The sequence below is a fragment of the Anser brachyrhynchus genome, assembly GCF_964034855.1.
Source record: "Anser brachyrhynchus genome assembly, chromosome: 3".
Classification (NCBI taxonomy): Eukaryota; Metazoa; Chordata; class Aves; order Anseriformes; family Anatidae; genus Anser; species Anser brachyrhynchus.
The window spans coordinates 24,042,520-24,066,065 of NC_137696.1; the positions used below are offsets into that span (position 1 = coordinate 24,042,520).

At 42.3% G+C, this 23,546-nt stretch overlaps 1 protein-coding gene across 2 annotated transcripts in view; it reads left to right on the plus strand.

The window, feature by feature from the left end:
• The first annotated feature begins 1,123 nt into the window (after nt 1-1,123).
• LOC308192250 (uncharacterized protein) overlaps nt 1,124-23,546 on the plus strand; it is a 34,271-nt gene continuing 11,848 nt past the window's right edge. The window contains exons 1-2 of one of the 2 annotated variants that reach the window (XM_080585608.1): nt 1,124-6,601; nt 6,693-14,225. The gene's annotated coding sequence lies outside the window, so the exon portion shown is untranslated. Of the gene's footprint in view, nt 14,226-23,546 lie in introns of both variants that reach the window. The other variant, XR_013948675.1, reaches the window with a different exon arrangement.

Below are 23,546 nucleotides of genomic sequence, written 5' to 3' on the forward strand. Positions count from 1 at the left end.
GTGTGGTATTGAAACGGTAGGTCTGGCATTTCCTGCTGTAGTACGTGCTTTCTGAATCAAGTAGACATAGTCAGCATGGCAATGAGGAGCCAAGAAATTTCTTTAGCAACATTCAAGCTACAGACAGGATTTAAGGAGAAAATACCATATAATCTTCACATAGAAGTTGCTCTCTGTAGGCAATTACTCTGGATTAATAGCACTACTATTTCTGTGAATGCTATGATGAAATGCTGTGAAGTACTGAGGAGTTTCTCTTGACCGAAAGTAGCGTAGAAAACACATACTCGGCTTTTGTTCAGTCCATTCAATATTTCCAAAGGCCAAATGTAGATAAAGCAGCCTAGCTCTACCACAAGCATCTAAACTAGTTGTACCTCTAAAGCTCTGCGGGACTAACTTCTTTTGTGTCTGAATTGGATTCTGTTAAAACGAAACTTATATATAAAAATAAATGTTGTGTCCCTTCAATGCCTATAGTACTTTTTCTATTTGCTTGTCGTGTAAGAGAGGAAACATATGGAGGAGTTTCCTAATCTGGCCAGGCCTGTATCATTCATGGTGATAACTGCTGTGATCACAACACCTCAGCTTTTTGCCTAAGTATTCTGCTGGGCTTAGGACAAGTAGGTAGAAGAATGCATACATACATCCAGTGCACCTCACTGAGGAAGATTATGGGCCACATTCATAGTATGAGATTGCAAAGCCAGTTTTAGGCATAACTGACTCCCTCAGCAACTCAGTTCTTTGGTAATGAGTAAGCAGAGAATGCTTTAACTTCATAGATTTCAAAATCATGCTTAATTTGGGGTTTTGAAATGACAGGAAAATCCTGCATCCTTTTCTTTTCCCCCCATGAACCAGGCAGCTCATTGAATTAATGAGTAGTAGTAGCCATGGCAGCATTTGCTTCCTCCAGACGAGGCACTGATGTTTCTATGGACGACTTTCAGGCTAGTGCTAAGGTGAGCCCCAGTTTTTGTGAAGAAAGAGCCTCTGTCTGGTCTGACAGAAAACCTCCCACTCTCCCTTCTTTCACTGCTCCACTGCAGCTTCAGCACCAGAGCTCGGCTGCGTTCCCCAGCATGCCGAAAAGTCAGTAGCACTCAGCCTTGGTAGCCTTCAGCATTCAAATCACAGGACGGCTAATAGGACCATCTCATGCAACGAAGTAATAGAAAAATGCAGAGATGGAGAAGACACCAGCAAAGTTTTCTTTGTGATCATTGTTTAACACTGTAAGTAATTAAATATTAATGAAAGTATGCTACTTTCATTTTGTGAGCAATTTAATTCAATTAAAAATAAATGGATCTCCTTGGCTCAGTGGATATACTGATATTCAGCACTGCCCTTAACTTAGTTTCAGCAGCATTTAACTCCAGCGTAGCACAAAGTACAGGGGCAGAAATGTAGCCCCCAGCTAACATCGTTAACTCTTTAGGTCCCAGCGGCACGATTCTGTCACCCCGCTGAACCAACGCAGCCTCTCCCAGGGAATATTGGCTATGCTGTTTAACTTGCAGGAGCGGCAATTTATACCCAGTGTGGTAGCTAAGATATCTTGCACTGGGGCACTGTTTTCTTGAAAGGAAGCCATTTCAGAAAGACTTAGCAGGCCTGCATGGGTCTGAATCTCCTAGCATGCCGTGATCTGGTTAAGTAATATATCTGGGAACTTCATGTCACATAATGTAGAACTCTTCTTTTATTGCACTGAAAGAGCTGTTTTAGATTCCCTCTGAGCCCATAGGCCATGTCTTTCTGATAATAAGAGTGTTATCAATGCTTTAATATTGAACTCAAATCTCTGCGTGAGAGAGCATCTAAGAGCTATTACTCAGCGCTGAAAGCAAAACCCAACTGTTCTGAATGGGGAGGAAAATGCCAATCTGTTGACAAAAAGTTAAACAGAGGTGAAATCTAAACTCCGGCCAACATTTTACAGCCTTAGCGCATTGTTAACTTTTCATCTTATCTGTCAGGAATAGGAAACTAATGTTTTAAAACAATGTATTGCTTTTACGGGCAAGGTCAGCATTTGTTAGATTTCAGGGTTACACCAAGCACAGGCAGCCAGCACTACACAGAAAGAATTGCTCGAGCACCCACAAGCTGAGGTCTTCCAAAAGCCAAAATGTACACACCGGTTTCATTCCCATTTTTTCCTCTCAGCCAACAGAAGCTCTGTTCTGACTTCTTTGTTCGACCTCTGTTTTCACGTGTGATAGTGCTAGCAGTGGCCAGAGGTTAACATCCTTCAAGAGGTGCCACCGAGCAAACCCTAGGCCAAAGGAACGGTTATTGCATTTTGCTTTCGTGGGAGCGAGGGTTCAGGGTCACTCCACTCTCTTCCAGGAGCGAGTTCCAGATTTGTGTGCCTGCCCCTTGGACAATGCTGGGCTTTGTTCAAGCAGCAGGGCATCCTTGCTCGGCCATGCAGTTCCCAAGGAGCCACATAGGTAAGATAATACAGGGAAATGGTACAGAGAGTCATTCTCTGCAAGACACAGACAGAGATCTTGTCTGAAACATGCGTCTCAAGGATGTTTTCCCTATATTCTTTTATATTAAATAATTCTACCTCATATCCTCAGAAAGCATATGATCTGTATGACAACTGTAAGAATTAGCTGCTCATGATGTCATTAGAAAAAATCCACATACAACGTCCACCAAGCAGCAAACAAAGCAGCAAGAAATGGGTTTTGTGCAAAATAAAAGAGCTTCCAAAGCAGGTGCTCTGTGCTGCCACATCCACAAATCTGCTTTCCTAACCGATATATCCCCTCTCTTTCCTTACTAGTAGACCTAGTGCACCTTCAGGTGCACAAGACTTGTAAGCTTTTTTTGTGAAAGTAGTAAAAATGCCATGAATCCCAATGGAAGTGATTTTTTGTGGAAATCCTAATAACAGGAATGCTTTTGTTATCGTTCACACTGAAACAAAATAAATTTGTCACATCATTAAGAATATTCATGGATTATATGCAGACGGGCAAAGTACCATTCAGTGAAAAAGAGGCAATACTGTGTGACTTAGGTGATCAGTCACACAGGAAAGCTTATAAATTCCAAATGCTCAAAAATGATCTGCTTTTGAACAAGTTGTAGACCCAATTTTGTTTACAAGAAATAATACTTAAAGAGTAAAAGCCAAACCAAAAAATAGCACTAAAAACCTCATTAAATCATCTAAATGATTCGGGATGAATTATTTGACCAGCACTAGGTAAGGTATGTTTTGTACCTTCTGCCCCACATGCTTGGAGATTTCCCAGCTTGTTTTAATCTCTCTAAGCAAATGAGAGCCCTCAAGGCTCATTAGGGCTATTTACACAGTTCTTAACTGGAAAAAATCAGATCTACAAAAACGAATAAATAAATAAACTGATGTGAAGTATGAATGGGAAGTCATGTTTAAAATCGATTTCCAAGTCCGCTAGAGACGTGGACCTCCCTTGAGCTACTTCAAAGAAATAGCCATGGGGAGAGAAAGAAAGGAGAAGTGGGGAAAAAAAAATGCTGAAGTTTTTTTTAAAGAATTAAGACTAGGGTTGGTGACAAGTCAGAGACACCAGAGTCTGTAACCATACACAAACACAGCTCAGAGAAGAACGGAATCTTGTGATTAAAGGATCTGTGATTCAGCCTCGGCTCTAATAGGGTGGCTGTTTATCTGACCGTGGCTTCTGCTCTCTATTTGTAAAATAAAGGTAATGGCACCTTCTTTTTCCTCCAAGTTTTTTTTCTATTTCTCTAAGTACAGGATAGCTTTTATTTTGGATGTGCATTCCTGCAGTCATTAAGGGAAAGAGATGGGGACTCTTGTTCCACGGGACGAGCAGAGCATTTACAATCATACTGATCTTCTCCCAGACGTGCAGGTGCAACTACTCATGGCCAGCCAGTTCCTGCCATCCATACACACATGTTCCTTTGAATGGCTGCTTGTACCTACCCACCCACCCCAAAATAACATCTATCTGATTAGCACAGCACCTGGACCATCCACATTTTCCACTACTGAAACACTTCTTGGAAGGCAGACCCTGGCTTCAGAAAGGAGAAGGGAAAAATGGATATTGTAATAGGGGCTATAAATTATCAAGTGGCCAATTTTAACTGATGCATGTGAAAGGAAGAGCATCTTCCCATCACCTTTCTTCTCAGATATTTCAGTTCTGTCAGCAGAAAAATATTCACTTTTTGACCAAAACAGGTTTCAATCTGTTCTGTTGCATGTCTCCTAAGCACGTGGCCTCTGTCCATGCCCCTGCCCTCCACAGACTTCCATCATTATCAAAGTTTGACTCTCTTGATTGCCTCAGTAGTGACATTTTTTCCAGATTCACCAGCATGGGCATCAGACATAAGACATTAGCAGTGCAATAAAGCCGTTTTGTTTTTTTCAGCAGTCCTTTGCTTCGGTGATAGGATTGCCCATTTCTTGTGCTTCTGCTTAAACTAGAAAGGCTCATATGGCTTACCCATTGATCGCCTACATATTTCTAACCTTCTTCATTACCACAGTAAGAAGGACAGAAAAGGAATTTTTTCAAACACCTATGGCATTATTAGCCCAGCAAGAATGAATTGCTCCAAAAGCAAAAATTTAAAATGATCTCTTTAATACCCTGAAAGGCAGAACTGAAGAGAAGGAAGCATCTTGTGGTCAGTGGCACCACAGCTGAGGTTCTCAGCTGCTGCGGTCTCAGATGCACAGTCAGCTTCAGCTGAATCAAGAGGAATCATGCATGCAAACCCAAATGAAAATCGGTCTTGCATCCATAATATATATTTCTGAAAGTGATAAAAGTTACAGCAGATCTGCCGACTTTTAAATTATAATCCCATCAAGCTGAGTTGAATAACTGAAGAACATTTGCCTGGGATATTCAATAACCATTCAATTCATATGAATATTCTCCAAAGCTGCAGAGTGTAGGGTAGGCATCAGAAGCTCTTTCTTGAGACTTCATCCCATCTTTAACAAGATATTTTTAAAATGCTCACAAATTTCCCACAGCATGTGAATAATGGGATACAAATATCATACCATTGTTCAACATTAACAATTAAACATGGCCTGCAGCTGTACCACCTGGGGCTCTGATCTTGACAGCACTCACAAGTTACAGAAGACTCAACTCCAGCTAGAACTTGGACGAAAAGCCTCCAAGGAAAAAAAAGTGTTACAGAAAAGAATTCTGCAATTCAGTCGGAGAAAAAGACGTAAAGATTTTCTAGTGGTCTCAAGGTGTTTTAACTGATGGCTTTTGTAGGCTCTTTCACGGCTTGGAGCAGGGGAGTTACCTGCCGCATTCTTCCTCAGTTATAAAATGCCTTCCCGCTTCTCTGAATTCCTCTCCGTGATTTCCACATGACAATGAAACTTGCAATGCTAAATTATCGGGTACTGTGGCTGTATGATCTCAAACACCTGCTGGTTTTCACTCCAAAGGTAACTGCATTTCTGCAGCGGGTGAATCACTTCCTAGAGATGTAAGGTCTATGGTAAATTGCTTAGGATCCTTGGAGATGACATATGCATAAGATACTGCTGTTAATGCACTACCACAGCTCAGATAATAATTATGTGAAGCAAAGCTCTCAAAAAGGAAAATCTCTGTTTTGTTTTCCTGTTTGTTTTGGGGGTTTTGTCATCTGTTCTCCATCTCCCTCACCCTTTCACAGCAAAAGCACAACTTGAACACCTCTGCAGAGTTAGATGTATAGCTTCACCTTCAAACTGAAAATTAGAAGTGTTTTTCCCTCCAAGCAGCTCCTTCAAAAGCTTTTGAGCTTGAGGTCTGTTCCCTCAAAGAGGTTTCAGTGGGAGAAGTGACACTAAAACCCTTCCCCTCATTGACAGTAATTACATCCTTTCCCCTGCTTCTCCTCACTTACCTGGGCTCGTGGTGAAAACTCACTGCGACCACTCTAAGGAAATTCTGTTATGTGCTGACATTTACCAGGTGACAACGAGGTCGGGTCAGGTGTTTGATACCCCAGCCTTTGCAGGTAATTATCAGGTAGTATTACAGGTAACTGAGGCTCAGCGCATTTCAAGGGGTTATGATGAAGCAGCTCTCTTACTTGTCTAAGCTTTTTCTCAATAATATTTTTAAAGGGGCAAGAGGAATTTTAATCCTAATCCTATGCTTCTCATGGTCAAATTTAGGGGTTATTTCTTTTGCAATTTAAAAAACCTACATGAATAAAAATGAGTGGGTTTGTGAGCCCAGGAAGGTGATACTCTGTAACATCTCTGAGTGGGAAAAATATTCTGTGAGGTTTTGATATTTGCCACCAGATTTCTTCTCTGATGTTAGCAGATCAATCCCCATTCTCCAAATCTTCTTAAAACCTCAAACGAGTGCTGCTTTCAACTCTTGAAAGAAAAAGCTACCCACTTTCTGTTTTTTCTTCTATGTCCAGAAAATAGTCCAACAGAAGCTTCTTAAATCAACGAGAAGCTTCACTTGGGATTAGAGTATCAGCCTGTGGATCTGACCAGACTGGAGTTAAATTACATTTCAAAACAACATTTTAAATACTACAATCACCATTTCTGAGTCTGTTCGCATGGATTTCGGTTTGTTTAGTTTTCTTTTAAGCTCAAAACCTCGCCGCCACCGCAAAGGTGCCGTCTTAAGTGTAAATCTAATCTAAATATTTTCCAACAGAGGAAAGAAGAAGAAGAAGAAGAAGAAGAAGAAGAAGAAGAAAAAAACTTTCGAAATCATGCTGGAAGCTTTGAAAGCGATCCCGCAGGCAGGCTTTGCTGCCGTGCTTTGCATTTGCCGGCCGGGTGCTGGGTGCCGAAACCAGAGGCTCACTGACACCCAGCGGCTGCCGCGGAGAGCGCAGCGCCCGCCCCGACGCCTCGGTGATGGGCACGGCAAAAGTTTCTGCTGGCCTTCGGCAGGGCCCTCTGCTTTTGGTTAGTCTGTCCTGGGTGCTTGAGAAGCAACGAGAGCTTGCTGCCTAAAGTCTATCTGCAAAGGGGTTGCTGCCCCGGCGAGGAGTTGCCTTTTTGATGCACGCAAATCGCGTGCACCGGTTACCCGCACAGCAGGGGTAAATCCTCTGTAGCTGTGTAGGCGTCGGGCTTCTCATCACCTGGTGTGCACGGCTGGGATTGTAAGGATGAAAAAAAAAAAAAAAAAAAGAAAGACAAAAAAGTAGAATTTGGAAGAAGGGGTAAGAAAAGCAAAGGAGGCAGAGGCAAGGGAAGAAAAAAATGGTTTCAAATTAAAAGTAAAGCAAATAGTCAACTTCCACTTCATTGCTCATTATGAATCGGAGGCAAAATAGTTATATGTAGAAGACAAATCAAGTAGCCACAGAAGCTGAGCCTTAGAAGTCAGTATCAACTGGTCTTTAGTGTCAAAAACCTCAGCTGCCGTGCTGAACTTCCTTAACCTCTGAGGATGTCCCAGTTAAAGGACTTTTTTCAGTCCTAATGGTAGCTTTTTTTTTTTTTTCCTTCAGAGTGTCAGACTCCTGGAGCTGCCGGGCTGCAGGGCTGACCAAGCACACCAGTGCAGCTCCAGCAAAGACAAAACATCGCCAAAGAGACGGCTGTAACTGTGCTCGTGTCCGAGGCTAGCGGCCCATCTTGGCACAGTTCTTGCAGCTCACAGCGGCGCTGAGTGAGAGCTTTGCTTCTTTTGCTACCAGCATGCCTGCCATGCTCAGCACCACAGTTTCTGAATGCTTTATGGACGTTGAAGGAACAGTGAACAATGGGTCTCTCTCCCCTCAGTTTCTTAGCTCTGTCCTCCAAATGTTGCAATCTGTAATTTTTTACTGGAGCAGTACAAGGAGGAATTTCCTATCTCATTTTTGATGTGACAGTGTTGGGTAGAAAAGACATAGTTTTTCTTTTGCCTGCAGTTTATATGTACAAGACAAAGACTGGCAGCGTGGGGTGCTGGTTTGAAAAACAAGTTACATGACCCCAGCTTGCAACAGGTCTATGGCCATTTATTTCTCTTCTGTTGCCCACATGCCACACGCTGCAGTTGCTGGGCATTCACAGAGCATGCTGGGGCCCTCCTTACAGTAAGTGGAGGCTCCCCATCAGCAGCCGGGGGTGCAAAGCCTCTGACACAGGGCTGGGCTGGTCCAGTGCAGCCCAAAAGATAGCAGAAATTTTGCACTGCTTGCAGTGCGCGTTTGATTTCCTTTCCCAGTTTTTTGGCTTATCTTCAGATGTTACTGTCAACTTTTGCAGTCGTAAAGGCAGGAGGTTTGTTCCTCCCACAAGATCTGGAGTGACAGCCCCATGTGTGACACTAACCTTTTGACAGAGAATTGCTTCAGTGTCTCTTTAAGTGGGTGTCCCAGCAGCACAACACAATCTGGAGACAGCGCAACCCAGAATTTTTGACAGACAAATCATCTAAAATATGTGGGATGTGGCCTTAAGTTAAAAAGAATGAATTATTTTTCACTTCTTTGGTGGATAAAATAATTCTCTTGTTCTCTTCTTCAGCCATTTGCATCTGAATAGGTGGATCTGTTCTTTACATTACTTTTGAGAGTCTGCATTTCCCAAATTCCAATTACACCACTGGGCTTTCAAGGACAGGAGTGAAGCCAAAGCATTTCCATCTAATGCAAACATGGATTACTGGAAGGATGTTCTCATTTTTTAAAAATGCACTGGGAGCAAGAGCCAGGTTTGCTAGCACCTTCTCAGCAAGCCATTGCTTCCTTGGCTTGATGCATGCAGAGAAAGAAAACCACACCAACAGGAAAGTGCAGAAGTTCCTGGAACGCCACAGCTTGCAAAGAGCTGAAGAAAGTGCTACCAGGCAGGCAAGCACACCCACAGCAGCTGCAAGGATGTCTTGCAGTGAAATCCAGCATGCTGGTGGCTGGAGGTCTTTCTCCATCCACCAGGCTGCAGGTGGTCAGCTCAGTTCTGCCTCACCTGCATCACTGGGAGACCATCTCCAACATAAAAGATCCAGTGCATGAAGGGAAGATATGTAATAGCTCCGATGTGAGTGGAGCTTAGATTTCAGCTGCAACTAACCCCAGGCAAGTCCAAGTTTCCAAATGTTCCAGGTGTGGTTCCAGGAAGCATCTTCAGCTCTAGAAAGGAGAACTCTCTGGTAGCACAACCAGTGTCCAAAGCACTTCTTCCTTCGAGTAGAGACAGAAACTCCCAAGTCAACCCAAACCATTCTTCCAGCCTATGGATACTGAATTACTGATGGGCTGAATTTTGTCATTGCACGTATGCGTGTGTGTATATGTATATATACACACAGAGTTCATCGGTACTTCTCAGAACATACACGTAAAAATTTATTGCCTCCACTTCTCCCTCCCCCGCTCCCAAAATTTTGGGGAATCTGGGGAGCTACTCAAACACAAAGTGGGAAATCTCAGTGCATGCTGCCGATGCTCCATCTGTGCAGAACTCATTGCAAGCCAGTTGATGTACTTAGGGTGGTTCGGGAGGGGGATCTATTAGAGAGAAAAAGTACAGAGTAGAGTTAAGAAGCATTTTTTTTCTCCTTCTAACTGCTCTCCTTTTATCTGCTCTCCTTCTCATGTTTCTGGGCTTTTTTTTCTTCTTCCTTCTCCTTCATCCTATACAAGTGATACTGAATGCTGATGAGATAATAAATGGTCCAACCCCAGGCAATCATTTTCAGGTAATTAGTTCAGCTACTGAACTTCTGAGAGTCATTTTTTCACCTGCCCAGCCAGAAAACTTGGGTAGTTAGTTACCCCATTACTGCTGAGTGGTCTTTGGGATAGGGGCACTCAGCAGTACATGTACTTCAGGTCCTGGATATGTTATGCAATCTCTAATTAAGCCTAACTTTGGCCTATATTTAGCATTTTATTTACATTTTAAGGAATTCCCTACTTGTGCCAAACATCACATCCCAAAATTCATGATTTGTTGTAAGCTTCTGTGCACAATCACACCTGAGCTCACAAATTGGTTCAGAAAAGAGGAATAGCACTTCTTCGGGGAACTTGGGGGATGCCCGTTGTCTTTTTCACTACAAAAGTTTCAAAATTTCCACTGGAAGGGAAGTTTGGAGAGGGGAATCATGGCATTTGGCTTAATCAACCTCACAGGAGAGCTTCCATCTTTTCCCTTTCCCAGGGCGCTTAGCTCCTCTTTGCTCCATGTCAAAGCCCTGAGAACCACACATGGGGCTCGCTGCCACACAACCCACAGCTGCACTTTCATGAGCACTGGGCTTTCCCAGCTCCCTGCCCCATGACAAGGAGCCTGTAAGCCCTACAGATGTCGATCTGGAACAGGGTGCCTCAGAGCTGAGGGCTCAAGGGCTTCAACTCCAAAGCAGCCCAAGCGATGGAGGAGCCCTGGATCCACAGACCCTGAAACCCCTGCATGGTGGTGGGGACCCATCACTGGTGGGTCCCCAAACCTGCGTAGTTCCAAGAAACATTCTGGTTGCAACAACTTGGTGTTTTTCAACAAAAATCTCTTGCAAGGGAGAGTTCCTACCCAGCTCTGGGGCACCCTCAAAGCTTCAGGGCTGACCTCTGATAAAATGAAGGGAGATTTGGGCTTATGGATGTACAACCTGCTCCTTTGCTGCAGAACACGGGACAGCCAGGGCTGTGGAAGGGGAGAGGAAGTTCCTCGCAGGGCAGTTATGCAGGCTGTGTAACCTCCCCTCTGACACCCATCAGTGTCAAAAGCAGAACATGGGATTAAATAAACCAACCATTGTCTATTTTGGTATTGGCAATTCCCATTTGATACTTGATAGGGTCAAAAAAGAAATTGAGCATCCTGGAATGATACAGAATTTGTCAGGCATCTCTGTACTTCAGAAACGAAGGAAGGACACAGCCACATTTCTGCTTCCACACAGCTCATCTTCAGAAAGTTTTGTTTCAAATCTTTGCTGTGTAGTCCCACTCCTTTTTTTTTCCTTTTCTTTTTTTCTCCTCTTAAAGTCATCTTGGGTGACAGATGTCACTGGGCCTCAAAAGAGTCCCTTGGATAAATCAGTAACTAATATTCATGAAATAGTATGTGCTAGCATATCCTGCTTCTCTTTTTATCAATTCTAACAATACTGAAATTCCTGCTCCCTGAGACTCAAATAAAGCCCACAACAGAGGGTTCACATTCAAACTCCAATCAGCAATTCACAAGCTAACAGAGAATGATCTAGCTGATTTCACTAGGGACCTCCATATGGTGATGAAATTTATTCTGAGCCATGTTTAGGTTTTGTACTTGTGGGCACTATACACAAACCCTGAGAGGAACTGAGGTTTTTAAAGCCAAGCTGGGAGTTTGGAAATACAACTCCTACTGAAATAAGTGGATGTGGTTTGCCCTTAGATCTCCGTCGTACTAGAAGTTGGATAAAGTCCTGTATCCTGCACATTTGTTATTCAGACAAATTAAGAATAATCTCTTTCAGCCTTTTGAGTCACCAGTTCACTACAACAATTTCCCAAGGCATATTTTTTTTAGACAGTAGTTTTGCTCTTATACCCTGGAGGTAAACATGTCTTCTCCAGTCATAGTATTTTTAACCTTTAAAATGTTTTGTTGGATTTCATTTTCAAAAAAGTACAATAGAGAATTCATATTCCCCAACCCTTTGAAGCATGTAACAAATATATATATTTTACAGTATGGTGTAGGTGTGAAGTTTGTATGGCTTGTCTTCAAAAGCAAATAATACTGATTCACTCTAGTTTTTCTCCTTACACTTTGAAAATGGATTGATTCTTCTCTCTCTTTTTTTTTCTTGTTTAAGTACAGAACTGGTGTTGTTTTTTTTCTGTATTTTTCCCTTCAGACAGCATATTTTCCTGATGGAACTCCCCTCCCCCCAATACACAATGTGCTTTTCTGATTTACCAGCTCTAGCATTTTCTCAACAATCATGTGAGCAAGAGCAAGGACTGAATATTTTTAGACACTAGAACTAAGCAGATGGCGAAGGATGTAGAAGATCAATAACTCCAGTTTTTGTAAAGTTTACAGTTCTGCTTTTTTTTTCTTTTCTTTTTTTTTTTTCAGTGTATTTCAAAATGCAATGAGAAGAATATAAAATTTCACAGAATGAAATGGGAGCGAACTGCACTGACCTGGGTGCTTTCTACAAGAACATTTTTCGAGCAGATCTTTGAAAGCAAGCCATGCACTTGCTCCAGCTGTAATTTTGAGCTCTCCCTTTGTTAATTTAATTGTACTCATGTTGCTGGTTGGTAAAAGGTCTTGGACAGATGTGTGTTCATCTGACGTTCTTCCAAGCATGTCTGCGTGGTCAAACTTGAAAGGTTTTTGGGAGCTGAAAGTCATCCCGTCAGGAACCAGAAACAGCACCATCTGCTTTAGGTGACTAAGCACACTTGAAGAATAGACACCTCCCTCCTCTTCTGGGCTAAAACATCCATGTTTCCTTGGGCTTTTCCTGGAGAGTAGCCCCCCTTCTGAGGTGCAGAGAAAGGGGAAACCACAAAAAAAGCTCTGGCCGCAACACAGTTTTCACTGCCCCTTCAGGAGCCTGAGGACTTAACTAAGAGCCAAGCAGAGTCAGGCACTGGCTCACAGGCTGGTGTCAGGGCTGGAAGTGGGGCCTCCTGCTCCAGAGCAGGGCCACTTCGCAGGAGAAACCTGTTTCTTGCTTTGTCACCCTGAGCAAGTCCCTCCGTCCTCCTGAATGTTGCGAACAGCTAAAGGCCAGGGACAAAGAGGCTGGTTGGCGACCTGTAGCCTGTCGTCCACGGCTGCTGACCTTTCTGGCCCCTAACTTTTGCTCGCTAAGGGAAATGCCCGCACCCTGCCAGCGAGGAGGAGCTGACTGGGGCCCCGTCACTCATTTCCATGACCTTGGAAGTGGAGCCGTCCCTAAAACCAGGATGCTTTTTTTTTTTTTTCAAGAGACATAAGGCAGAAGGGGTTTATGTGGTATTTTTAGGGCTCGCAACATCCTCGAGCTGTTTGCGCCCGAGGCAAGCGTCACACAGCTGCCATCTTGCACTCAGCAAGGGCCAGGGAGCTGGGGGGACCAGGACCACCGGCCTGCCGTTCCCCTGAGACCTCGAGGGTTTCTGTGCCTCAGGCCTTGCTAGTGAGGCTCCTCACGCAGGCAGGAGGCCGTGAGGAGCCATGTGGCCCGGGGTGGTAATGCTCTTCTCACACCCTCCTCAAAGAGTTACGGTGGGGTTTCCAGCTTCCAGCCAGGTCTTCCCTGCCCAAAGGGGGCCCACTAAAGTGTCTCGGTGCCACCTCTAGCAGCTGTCCCCTCCACCCGAGCAGTGTCAGCCTTGGAGCTGGGCCAACATCTACGTGTGGAAGCTGTTCCCTCCTCCAACCTTCTGGACCTTAGGCAAAAGAGCTACTAAATGAGCCATACCGACACCAATACCGCAATCAATTTGTTAATAAGGATCAGAGACAGACTCCGCTGCTGGGAGGAGGAGGAGAGGGGAGAGGAGATCATTATTTTTAATTTAAATAAATCAATATGTTAATAGGGAAAAGGATGCACCCCACACAGGGATGGTGGGAGGAGGAAGGCAAATGAGTACAGCTCTTTTTTTGGGGGATGGGAGGGTGAGGGGGTGGTGCCACGTAGTTTGTCATTAGCCTGGGTTAAAAAAATAAAAAGGAAAGAAAGAAAATATATTTAATATAAAAAGAGTGGGAGTAGACAACTTTAAAAGTCCAGTAATAGCAAATAACTAATTATACCCATCTGAGACTCCGGAGCGTGCCTGGCTCTTCTCTTTCTTTAAAACAAATTAAAGAAAAAGGAAAGCTTGATTCCCAGGAGGGCTTATCTAAGGCCTCTCATCTCCAATACACATCTAAGGGGACAGGGAAAATATCTTTTATCACTTAAATCTCCCTGAAATTTAAGACCAGCTGGGAATTTTTTTATGTGGATATGATTCATTAAATTCATATCATTCCAAAGAAACCTTCCTGCCGGTTTATCTTTGCCACTGCAGTCATCTCTCCAGAAAAGCACAGTTTCCTGAATGTTGTCAACCTGGACAGCTCAATTTTTGGCTGAAGGTTAGATTTCATTCGGAAACTATGGAACTGGCCCCACATTTTTCTTTTCAGGGAACTGGTACGTGCAAATCATTCTCTAAGGCAACTTTTTCCCCTCTGCTGAGACAATAGGAAAATCCTGCACCACCGTACCGGTTCCAGCCATTCGGCTTCTCAGTCCTGAGAGGTGGGGATTTTTATTTTATTTTTTCATAATTTGTTTCAATATTTATATATTATACTTGGAGGTTTAGCGTCTTTGATCAAATATAGGTACAAGCTGGGCTCCGAGAGCAGGCTCAGAGAGCAGCCGCATCCAGCTTCCGCTGGGATCAAATGCAGTAAGTTTGTATTTCGGCAATCTTTGGAGCTGCTCTGCGGCGCAGTGATGTACGAGCTGATAAATAGCGGGCTGTGGCGGAGTTAATATCCCGGTGTAGTGTGCGGCTGCCAAAACGCTCTGAGCAGCGCTCTGCGGAGTTTTCTTCGCAGGCAGGGAAATGTATGTTTTACATAATGAGCTGCTTCATATATCGTGCCACAAAAGTTACTAGGGAGACGGTTCGTCTTAAGCGCGAAGAAAAACAAAGGGAAGTTCACGTGGCAAGATCGCTCCTTGCTGGCTCCGTCTAGCAGCCGATGCGGAGGCTGGGGAGGCACTTCCAAGGGCGATGGCTTGAAAAGCAGAGGCGAGCCAGGGAACCCGGGCGGTGGGGAGCGAGAGGCTTTGGGAAGAGGTCAGGCGGAGGGCAGGGTGGATTGAGTTCAGGGGCGGCAGTCAAAGAAAGGACGCGCGGCCCCAACAGATGCTGGCCGCGTTGTTCGGCGCGCTGTCGGGGGGCACGTGAGCGCCATGGTGATGGGTGCGCTCCCACATCCCGAATAAAGGAGCCCCGAGATGGGGGGCTCCGGCGAGGGGGAAGGCGGCCGGATCCCAGCCCAGGCAAACGCTTCAAATCAGGCTGCGCCTAGAGCTTGTGAAATTAAAAATAACTGCTGGTGGTATCACAGAAAAGTAACCCAGAACTCCCTGGATTTACCCCAGAGCGTAGAGCTTTCACCCTGGGAGATTTCTTTCCTCTGAGCCATTGCGCAGACACAGCTCTGGGTTTTGAACAACTCCATAGGATGGGGGAGAGCCTGTCCCTGGGCTCCCTGTTTTAAACACTTCTTTTCCTAAGCAGGTGCCTGAGCATGTCCAGCTTTTGTGTTTCATCGGGTATAAAAGTGTCATTTTTCCTATTTCCTGGTTTGCTCTGGATAAGTTCACAACTTCCCTACATTTTAGCTCTACTTATTACTCGAAGATTTACAGTTATATTTCTAAGGTTCAGATAATTCAACTCGTGCAAATATTCCTGTTAGTAAAGGCTGCATTGTCTGGTTTAGATACAGATGTAGCCCGGGGATTCAAACTAGGCTTTTTAGCACATGTCCAAAATTCTCACAGACCTCCACTACCTTGAACACAGTAAACACGATTAAAAGTATCAGCTCCTCTCACTAGATTCCTCTGGGAATATCAGATCTAAAGTAGATTATTAAACTGAAACCCTGCTTTTCAATTCAACCCAAGTTAGCAGCCGGGATCTTCTGGTCGTGATTGGAAGCAATCATCAGCCTTTAGGGGCCAGATTCACACAGGAATCACCGGCAAGGGCTCATGCCACAGATTTACTTCGGCTTTCCAGCTACTAAACTCGATACAGCTCTCTGCCGATCCCCAAATGCAGACAGTAATATTAGCTAGCAACCTGCACTAAATATTCATAAATCATATTTTTTTAAAAGCCTAGCAAAACAGTAAAAATTCTCTTGGTAGGATATTCCTCGAATTACAAAATCTCTTTACTTATTCAGTAATGGCTTTTGCTTTAGGACCCCATGCTGTCAGCACAAGAACAGTTTTTACCAGCGGGCAATATTTTGCTGCTGCCTTTGGACCAGCAATTAGAACAACTAACAGATATAGTCCAGACAACAGCCAACTTATCAGCAGAATGCCTCAAATTAAAAAGATTCAGTGTCATACAATAATCAACACTATATAAGCAAGTTATAATTTTAAGGTCTTTAGAGCAGCGACCTTCCATTTTTTATATTGTACCTGTACAAATGCTTTTAAGGTTTTTAAAGGTTTTGAGCCTCCTGTTCATAGCTTTTGACCGTTCTTATGATAATAGTATCAAATTATTACTATATAATGTATAATTATTTTATAATGTATATACTAATATATATACTAAGATTAATAGTGAAATATGTACTATTGTATTATATATTATTATGTATTATGCTTTGTACATTGTAACCTATATATTATATTTATATATCATGTATTGTGTATTATATAATGTTTATATGTAAATATTTATTATATAAAGGCAGTATTCACTCATCTCCACACATGAGCAGACATGTTTTGCATACATGTGTGTTGTGCATACATACATCAGCAGCGTGCTATCAATGCATAACAATATTGGGAACTGCTGGGTTTTAAGCATATGGTTTAGAGGAATTTCTTTACAGATGCAGTAATTACATAAACAAAATAGATTATGAAAGTCTACATTGGTATCAGGTGCTTTATTAAGGAAAGTACTATGAAAAAAGTATTAGTAGCTGAACCTAATTATTGGTGATGAAAGTCATTTCATTTCAAACATCCTATTAACTAAAATCCATACATAGAAAATATTGGCTGCTTGCACCAATCCCCATTATAAGAACCGGTGAAATCCCTTTGCAGAAAAAGGGAAGAGTACAGCTTAAACCTTAAGTACTTCGATAAAAATATAAGATCGGTTTCATCCCAAAGTACAAATCCCAATCTTCATCTAAAACTGCCTGACCCTAAAATATATTCAGAGCTTGTTCTAATCACAGGAGATGTATTCTGAATAGGACAGCCCTCTATCATCTGCTAAGTCTCTTTAAGTCATCGTTTTCACTGTATCTGAAAAATTAATTCCTTTTCAGAAATATTCTCATCTTCTAGTAAAAGAAAAAAAAAAAAAAAGCTTTTTTGATGTAGAGTGACAGGATTATGAAGTGACCCTTCAGGTCAGAAGGAGACTTTTCCTTTTCTCATCAAGGAAATCAATTTCTAAGTCCAAGTCTCTTAAAATAATATATTCTTGTGGCACGCATACAGCTTTTTTTGATCTGCTATGAAAAGAATAAGAGGTAAAGAGGATCAGGGGTGGCGATGGAATATTATAATCTGCCACACTCACACATCAGCCTTTCACTAAGTAATTCCAGATAAATTGAGGATTTACATATTTAAGATTAAATGGGGAAAGAGTAGCAATGCATAAATAGAAGAATACAAAGATACAATTTCGGGAAGTTAACTCTTAAAAACTTAATGTTACTTGATGTTTGATACCCTTCTCCTGTCCCACCCCACCTTTTTTTAAAGCACATAATGTTTATTAGGAAATAGCCAGGATAATCTCTTTTAGATCAACCGAGCGCAAACACAGATGCCTTAGGGTTTCTCTCCTCCACCCCTCCCACCTTCACTACTGAAAAAATACCAATTACCATGACAAGAAACAGTTAAATGCCTCCAAAGACACATACACACAGCAGATGGAAAACAGGAGGAAACCAGCTGGAAGTGTGTTTCCCTTAGAACTGTTTTTAACAGCCTGTGCACAAATAATGTCTCACTAATACGCAGATAAAAATAAAACATAAATATTTAAAAGGTGACTGGTCAAAGCAACAAGATGGCATTTGATATGGAAACTTTCCCTCTTCTATTACCTTTGGTGTCCATACTCCAGGTAATGGTTCAGAGACATCCTGAACCAGGTCTGTGATTCAGGGAGAGTAACTTTAACATGAAAGCTCTGGTAACGGCAGTAACCTTTTGGTACTGTTATTTGTAAGGCACATGTGCTTGCTTTGTTTTTTATTACTCACCTGTTCAGCCTTTGCTTTTATGTCGAGCTTCCTGTGCTGAGGGCTTCCCAACACAGCCTCCCAGTGCTGCGTGCCCCAGCTGAGCTCCAGGAGCCGTTGTTCACACCGGTGCAAGACAAGGAGGCCAGCCTTTAAACGGTGACTTCTGCTCTTGGATGCTCAACTAGAAGCATTTTAAAGGAGCTTGTTTCCCAGAAAATGCAAAGCACTTACTTTCTGATAACAAGGATATTTAAAAAACGTCCCACACAGTAATCTGATTCCTGTAATCCATATTTACCACCAAACATCTTGGCTTGGCCCCTCCAAAATCCGGACAGAATCCACACTCCCTAATACTGTTGCCTTTAAGGAGGGCAAAATCAGTGGAGCAAAATCAATGCTTTCAAGAAATAACAGGGACTTGTGGCACTATAACCAAGGCAAGGGCAGCTAGCAGCAGGGACAGTGAGGATGGGAAGCCAGCAGTTCTTCCCTAGTATTCCCTGGGCCAGGAGCATTTGAGATCTATCCTGCTTGTCCTGTCTCTGATCCTAAAGACTTAATTATCAGCTAGAACAATCTCAAGCATGGCTTGACAGTTGCTTATTTAGATCCTTCCTTTTACAGTTGCTTCTCCGCTGAGCCCCATTAGGCAGCCCAGCACTCTCCAGGAATTCAGCAAAGCAGATCTTTAGCTGGTGTTAATTGTTCTAAGTCCGTTTACTTCAAAGAAACTACTCTACCTTACAGTGCCCAGAAATTTGACCCAGTTTCACTTCTCTGCATTACGTGGTCTCTTGGTGGAGGAACAGATGCATTCCCTATGCTCTGGGTCTGAAGCTTTAAGTCATTTCACACATTTCTGAGAATCTAAAAAACCGTGGATTCTTTGGAACAAATACATCCTGAACATGACGACTTACAGCAGTGAAAGAAATTTCAAGCTCCAAAACATAATGCAGAAAAGTAGCGATAACTCAAAGCCAGAAAGGACCAGAAAATCCTCTCATTAGACATCTAAATGACAGGGGGAGACAGGTGAACATGTTAGCACTTGGAGGAATCTTGGCCTGAATGGCATGAGGCCATCAAACATGCCCTATATACAACTGGTTACACAAGTAATCTAGAGTGATCTGGCATGAGCAAGGATTAATGATTTGGACCAGTAAAAGATGGCTGCACGTCTGATGAGTCTGAATGTGAAGCACATGAGTCTGATGGTGAAACACAAGGATTTTATTTTACTTTGTTGTTGTTGTTGTTATTTTTTTTTATTTTTTTTTTACATTTTTTCTCACTTGCTTTCAGCACCAATAGAAGCCAGTGAGCCTTGGCCAATACCACTCAGTGTTTAGGTAGAGTCTGAGTCTGGTTGTAGGGGACAGCTGTAGCACAGGCAGTAGCAACAAAGGCACTGGGAGGTAAGGAAGGAGGATAAGTAACTGGTGGTCTTTGAGGCAAAGACGGGGGGAGAATGGTCTTACTCAGGTGGTATCAGAAGGGTCAGTGGCTAAGGACGAGCACTTCTCAGAAGCTTTTCTTGGTACAATTCTGGCAGCATATCACTTGGCTTTGCCACAACATTAGCACCATTTTAAAGTTGTTGTTTTTAGTGCTTAATTTCCTCATTAAAACTCTACAGAAAAAGAAAGATGTTTCCTCTGATGTTTCTTTCCCCCCATGAATGAACTATACTTTTGTCTGTTTTTATTTTTGTACTGCCATATTTATACCTAACACCTTCAAACACATATTATTTTAGAGATCTGATACCATCTAGTGTTATTGCTGGCTTTTCACATCTTACACTTATCAAGTAACCACAGTCAGCAACATGTCAGAGTTCATCACTGCACCACGTCAGTAGTAAAATAAAACCTGCTTCCCACCCAGTATCTATATTTACACACTCCACAGGTGGGTGGTGAAATTTACAGTTCATCTAGGAAATTTACTCTTCTTTAATCTCTGGAAATTAGTTTATCTCTATGTATACTTATCATTATTATCTAGTGCCTCACCACTGATTTGTTTCAGCCCCTGTAGCAAATAGGCTGGGATTATTAATAACAAACACATGTATTTATAAACAGCCTATGTACACTCTTGGGCACACAAGGGTCAAGGGTACATTTACTTTGAGGCAACCAATATTTCAGCCTGTTGTTCAGTGAATTAGATGAGATTTTAATTTGCAATCAGTAATGACTGGTGTAAAGTCTTCCTAAATATTCATAGTTACTAAAAGCTGGTGATGTCTAGGAGGGAGATGCTTGTATTATTTCATGCTAAAAGATCAACAAGAAGAGCCAGTCTCTGCTGGACAAAACAATGCATTCATCTGTTTGGGCACAGTGAGCTTTAAAACACAATGTGCTGCTGAACCGAAAATACACAGAAATACAGTATATTCAGAAAGGTGAAAAAAGAAAGAAAGAAACAGTGTGGTTAGTATTATAAAAGATGGTGGATTAGTATCCATGGAGACTCCTTTCTTTTCTTTATTCACCCAACATCTACCGGACGATTGGTGATTTCTGTACAACATCCCAACACTGCCTTAATTTGGACAGACAGCAAACACCTTTGTAGCTAAAAGGGTAGTTTGGACTCCATGTCCCTCAGCTCAAGGCCTCTCTTGTATAATTGGGATGTATGTCAGTTATGATAATAACGTCTGCAGCAGGGCCACTTGCCTACTTTAGAAGTAGACTGGTGGCCGTCAATACTTTTAAGTCACTCAGCAACCTAGAAACAGCAATCTGCAGGAGGTTCATATTTATTGCTACTCCTTGCAAGCAATTTACTATCTACAAAGGACATTATTCTTTAAGGATTAAGTGCTTCATTGGAATCAGAGGAAGGGGAGTTCGTTATTTCACAGCTTTGTGTAACATAAAATTAGGATATTTTTCAGGGCTGTGTTTCAGTTACTTATGACTGCTGGCAGTGGGTACTAAATCCTTTTACATGGTAAAGGTGTAGTTTTCTGTGATGCTTACACACACTAAATTCCTGGGACTAGGAAACAGATACTTGTCTTTTAGGAGCACTCTTCTACGCACAACTTTTTAGTATGCAGGCCATATGAATGAGATCAGCTTAGAGGGGAAACACACTTTTGTGCCTCTAGTAAGAAGGTAAAGAACAAGAAAAAGAGTGACAAGGCATTTTTAGAGAGGATTGCCTCCAAAAAATGAGATGATGGTGTGTGAATGTTAATAAATTTTTATATTAGAGAAACTGCAGCAAGTAGGAAGAGTTGCCTCATGCCTCTGTTGTGTTCAAAATGTATGGTTAATTTATAAAACAACCACTAAAAGTTAGTACAGTTCATATGTGACTGTCCACACTCAGCACAAAAGTGTGTTGAACACTGAGTTAGCTGAAGCACACCAGCCACAGTGCAAAAGTAGACCTGGCCAAATCCACCAGAAGCTGCTGCAGTTGATCAATAGATTGACCAAAATGGTGGAGTTGTCAGAGCACACTGCAGCCCGCTCAGATGTGGTTGTGAGAACAAGCATTATGGAGAACTTCAGCTAAAAATAACAAGCTTCTACCTTTACGGAGTTCAGCTCTGAGAGGCCACAAAGAGGCCAGATCCAGCAGAGAGGCTGCCCTCAGGCAAAGGGATGGAGACGAGATGCTGTATACACCTGTACCTATCACAAAGCCTGTGCCCCATCTTGTAGCCCCAACTGGAGGCAGATGAATAGGCACTGTTACTACTAACTCAGGGATCTTTAAGGGTTTACTCAAGCCAATTATGCTACAGTAACATAGAGGTTACAAAGACAAGAAAATATCGATACCAGAGAGGGACAGTCACTGCCTCAGGGCCAGCCGCTAATGAGAATTAGCAATGCGTGTCCTTATGCCTACTGTATGGGAACTGAATAACACCAGTATGCACGATATGACCCCAAATGTATTTACTCTTCCCATTCCTCGTGGTCATTTTCCTCCTAGTTTCCCCTCTGTTATTTCAGTTAAAACTTTTTGATCTCTGTGTTGTGAAATCTCTACGGCCATGCTCATTCTGATTCTGCCAGTGCATGTGCAACAGCACTGTTGGGAAGTTTTCAAGAGGTAGGCTACCTGGAAATAAAGTGTTATGGTTTTATTTATTTATTTTTTCCCTACAGCAGCATTTTTCAAGTGTTAAGAATTGGCTTGGTTATCATCTTTTCATATTTTTTTTTCATGAAAAAAAATGTTGACAGCTCTTATTTTGAAACAGTCTTATCAAAGAAAAAAGAAAAAAAAAGCAGCTGTTTCAAACTCTTTGAAGCAAAGCTGACTAAAATATCTCAAGTTTTTTTGTTCTACTTAAATGTTCCATTTTCCTTTATATGACAAGATGACTGGAAGCAAGTCCTCTCCTTTGACCTGGCATTAGATTTTTTGGGGGGTGACATCTGTTCTGACTGATGCCTTGAGGAATTCCAAACCACAAAATCCCCTCATGTGAGCACAGGACTTCGATGTCACCGACACATACAGCAACCAGCATATTTATAACAGTTTTTTGACAACAACGGTTCAGTCTACCTCAGCTGATATCCCAAAGTCAACAACATATGCCCATTTTTTTTTACTCTTGTAACACACATGGGCTTTTCAGCCACAAGTACTTTCTGTGTTTAAATTAAACATATGATATAGCTATAAACTGAAATGCTTTCCTTGTGAAAGGTTCCCTGATAGACTGCAATAATTATTTGCTTTTACATAGTTTCAGAAGGTATGTAAAAGCCTCTCAGTTTGACACAGACACAGCTTGGGTGTTTTTATTTTTAACAAAGCAAGCTCTTGAAGTATCCTTATTTTTACTGTTTTGACTGTATTACCAGCTGAAATGTGAATATCCTTTGAGATCCATCATGTCACCTATAGTTATCTGAAATGCTGCTCTTAATTCATTGTACACAGAAATAAATATACAAATCCAGTCTGACAGTCTCATTTTATGTGACAGTTCTCAGTCGCATGGGAGATATGTACCACCAACCTGTATTTACTATAAACGTATATTAAAAACCTGCTCTATATGAGTACTTGGATTAGAAAACAATTTTCGTGAATGTGTCTACAAAAGCACAGTCCAATCCATGTTCCTTGCCATAATACAGATCTAATAAAAATGTTCACGAAATTCTTAAGGGTTTGCTGCCTTTCAATTTCTCCCCCTCAGGTGCTTCCCTCCCAGGGGACTGGTTGTTTTAAAAACAAATCTAACTATGAGTCTTGTTTTTCCTGGAAAATCTCCATATAAGCACAAGGTGAAATCATTTTTTTTTCCCCCTCATCAGAGCTATTTCTTTATATCGTTGACATTGCTTTTATTCTTTTAAATTAAAGAGGGAATCTGTAAATCTCTGAAACTGCAAAGAACTGAATTGCAGCTCCGCCTGGGAAAGGCCATGGTTTACAGCAAAGCTTATAGCTCTGGAGACAAACACGGGGGCTCCCAGCTCACGCAGGATGTAATGGGCTTTCCAAGCCAGTGCCTTAATGGCTCGTTTCTCCCTGCATAGGTGTGGCCACGCTAATGCTCTGGAACAGTCTGGTAATGGTAAGTCAT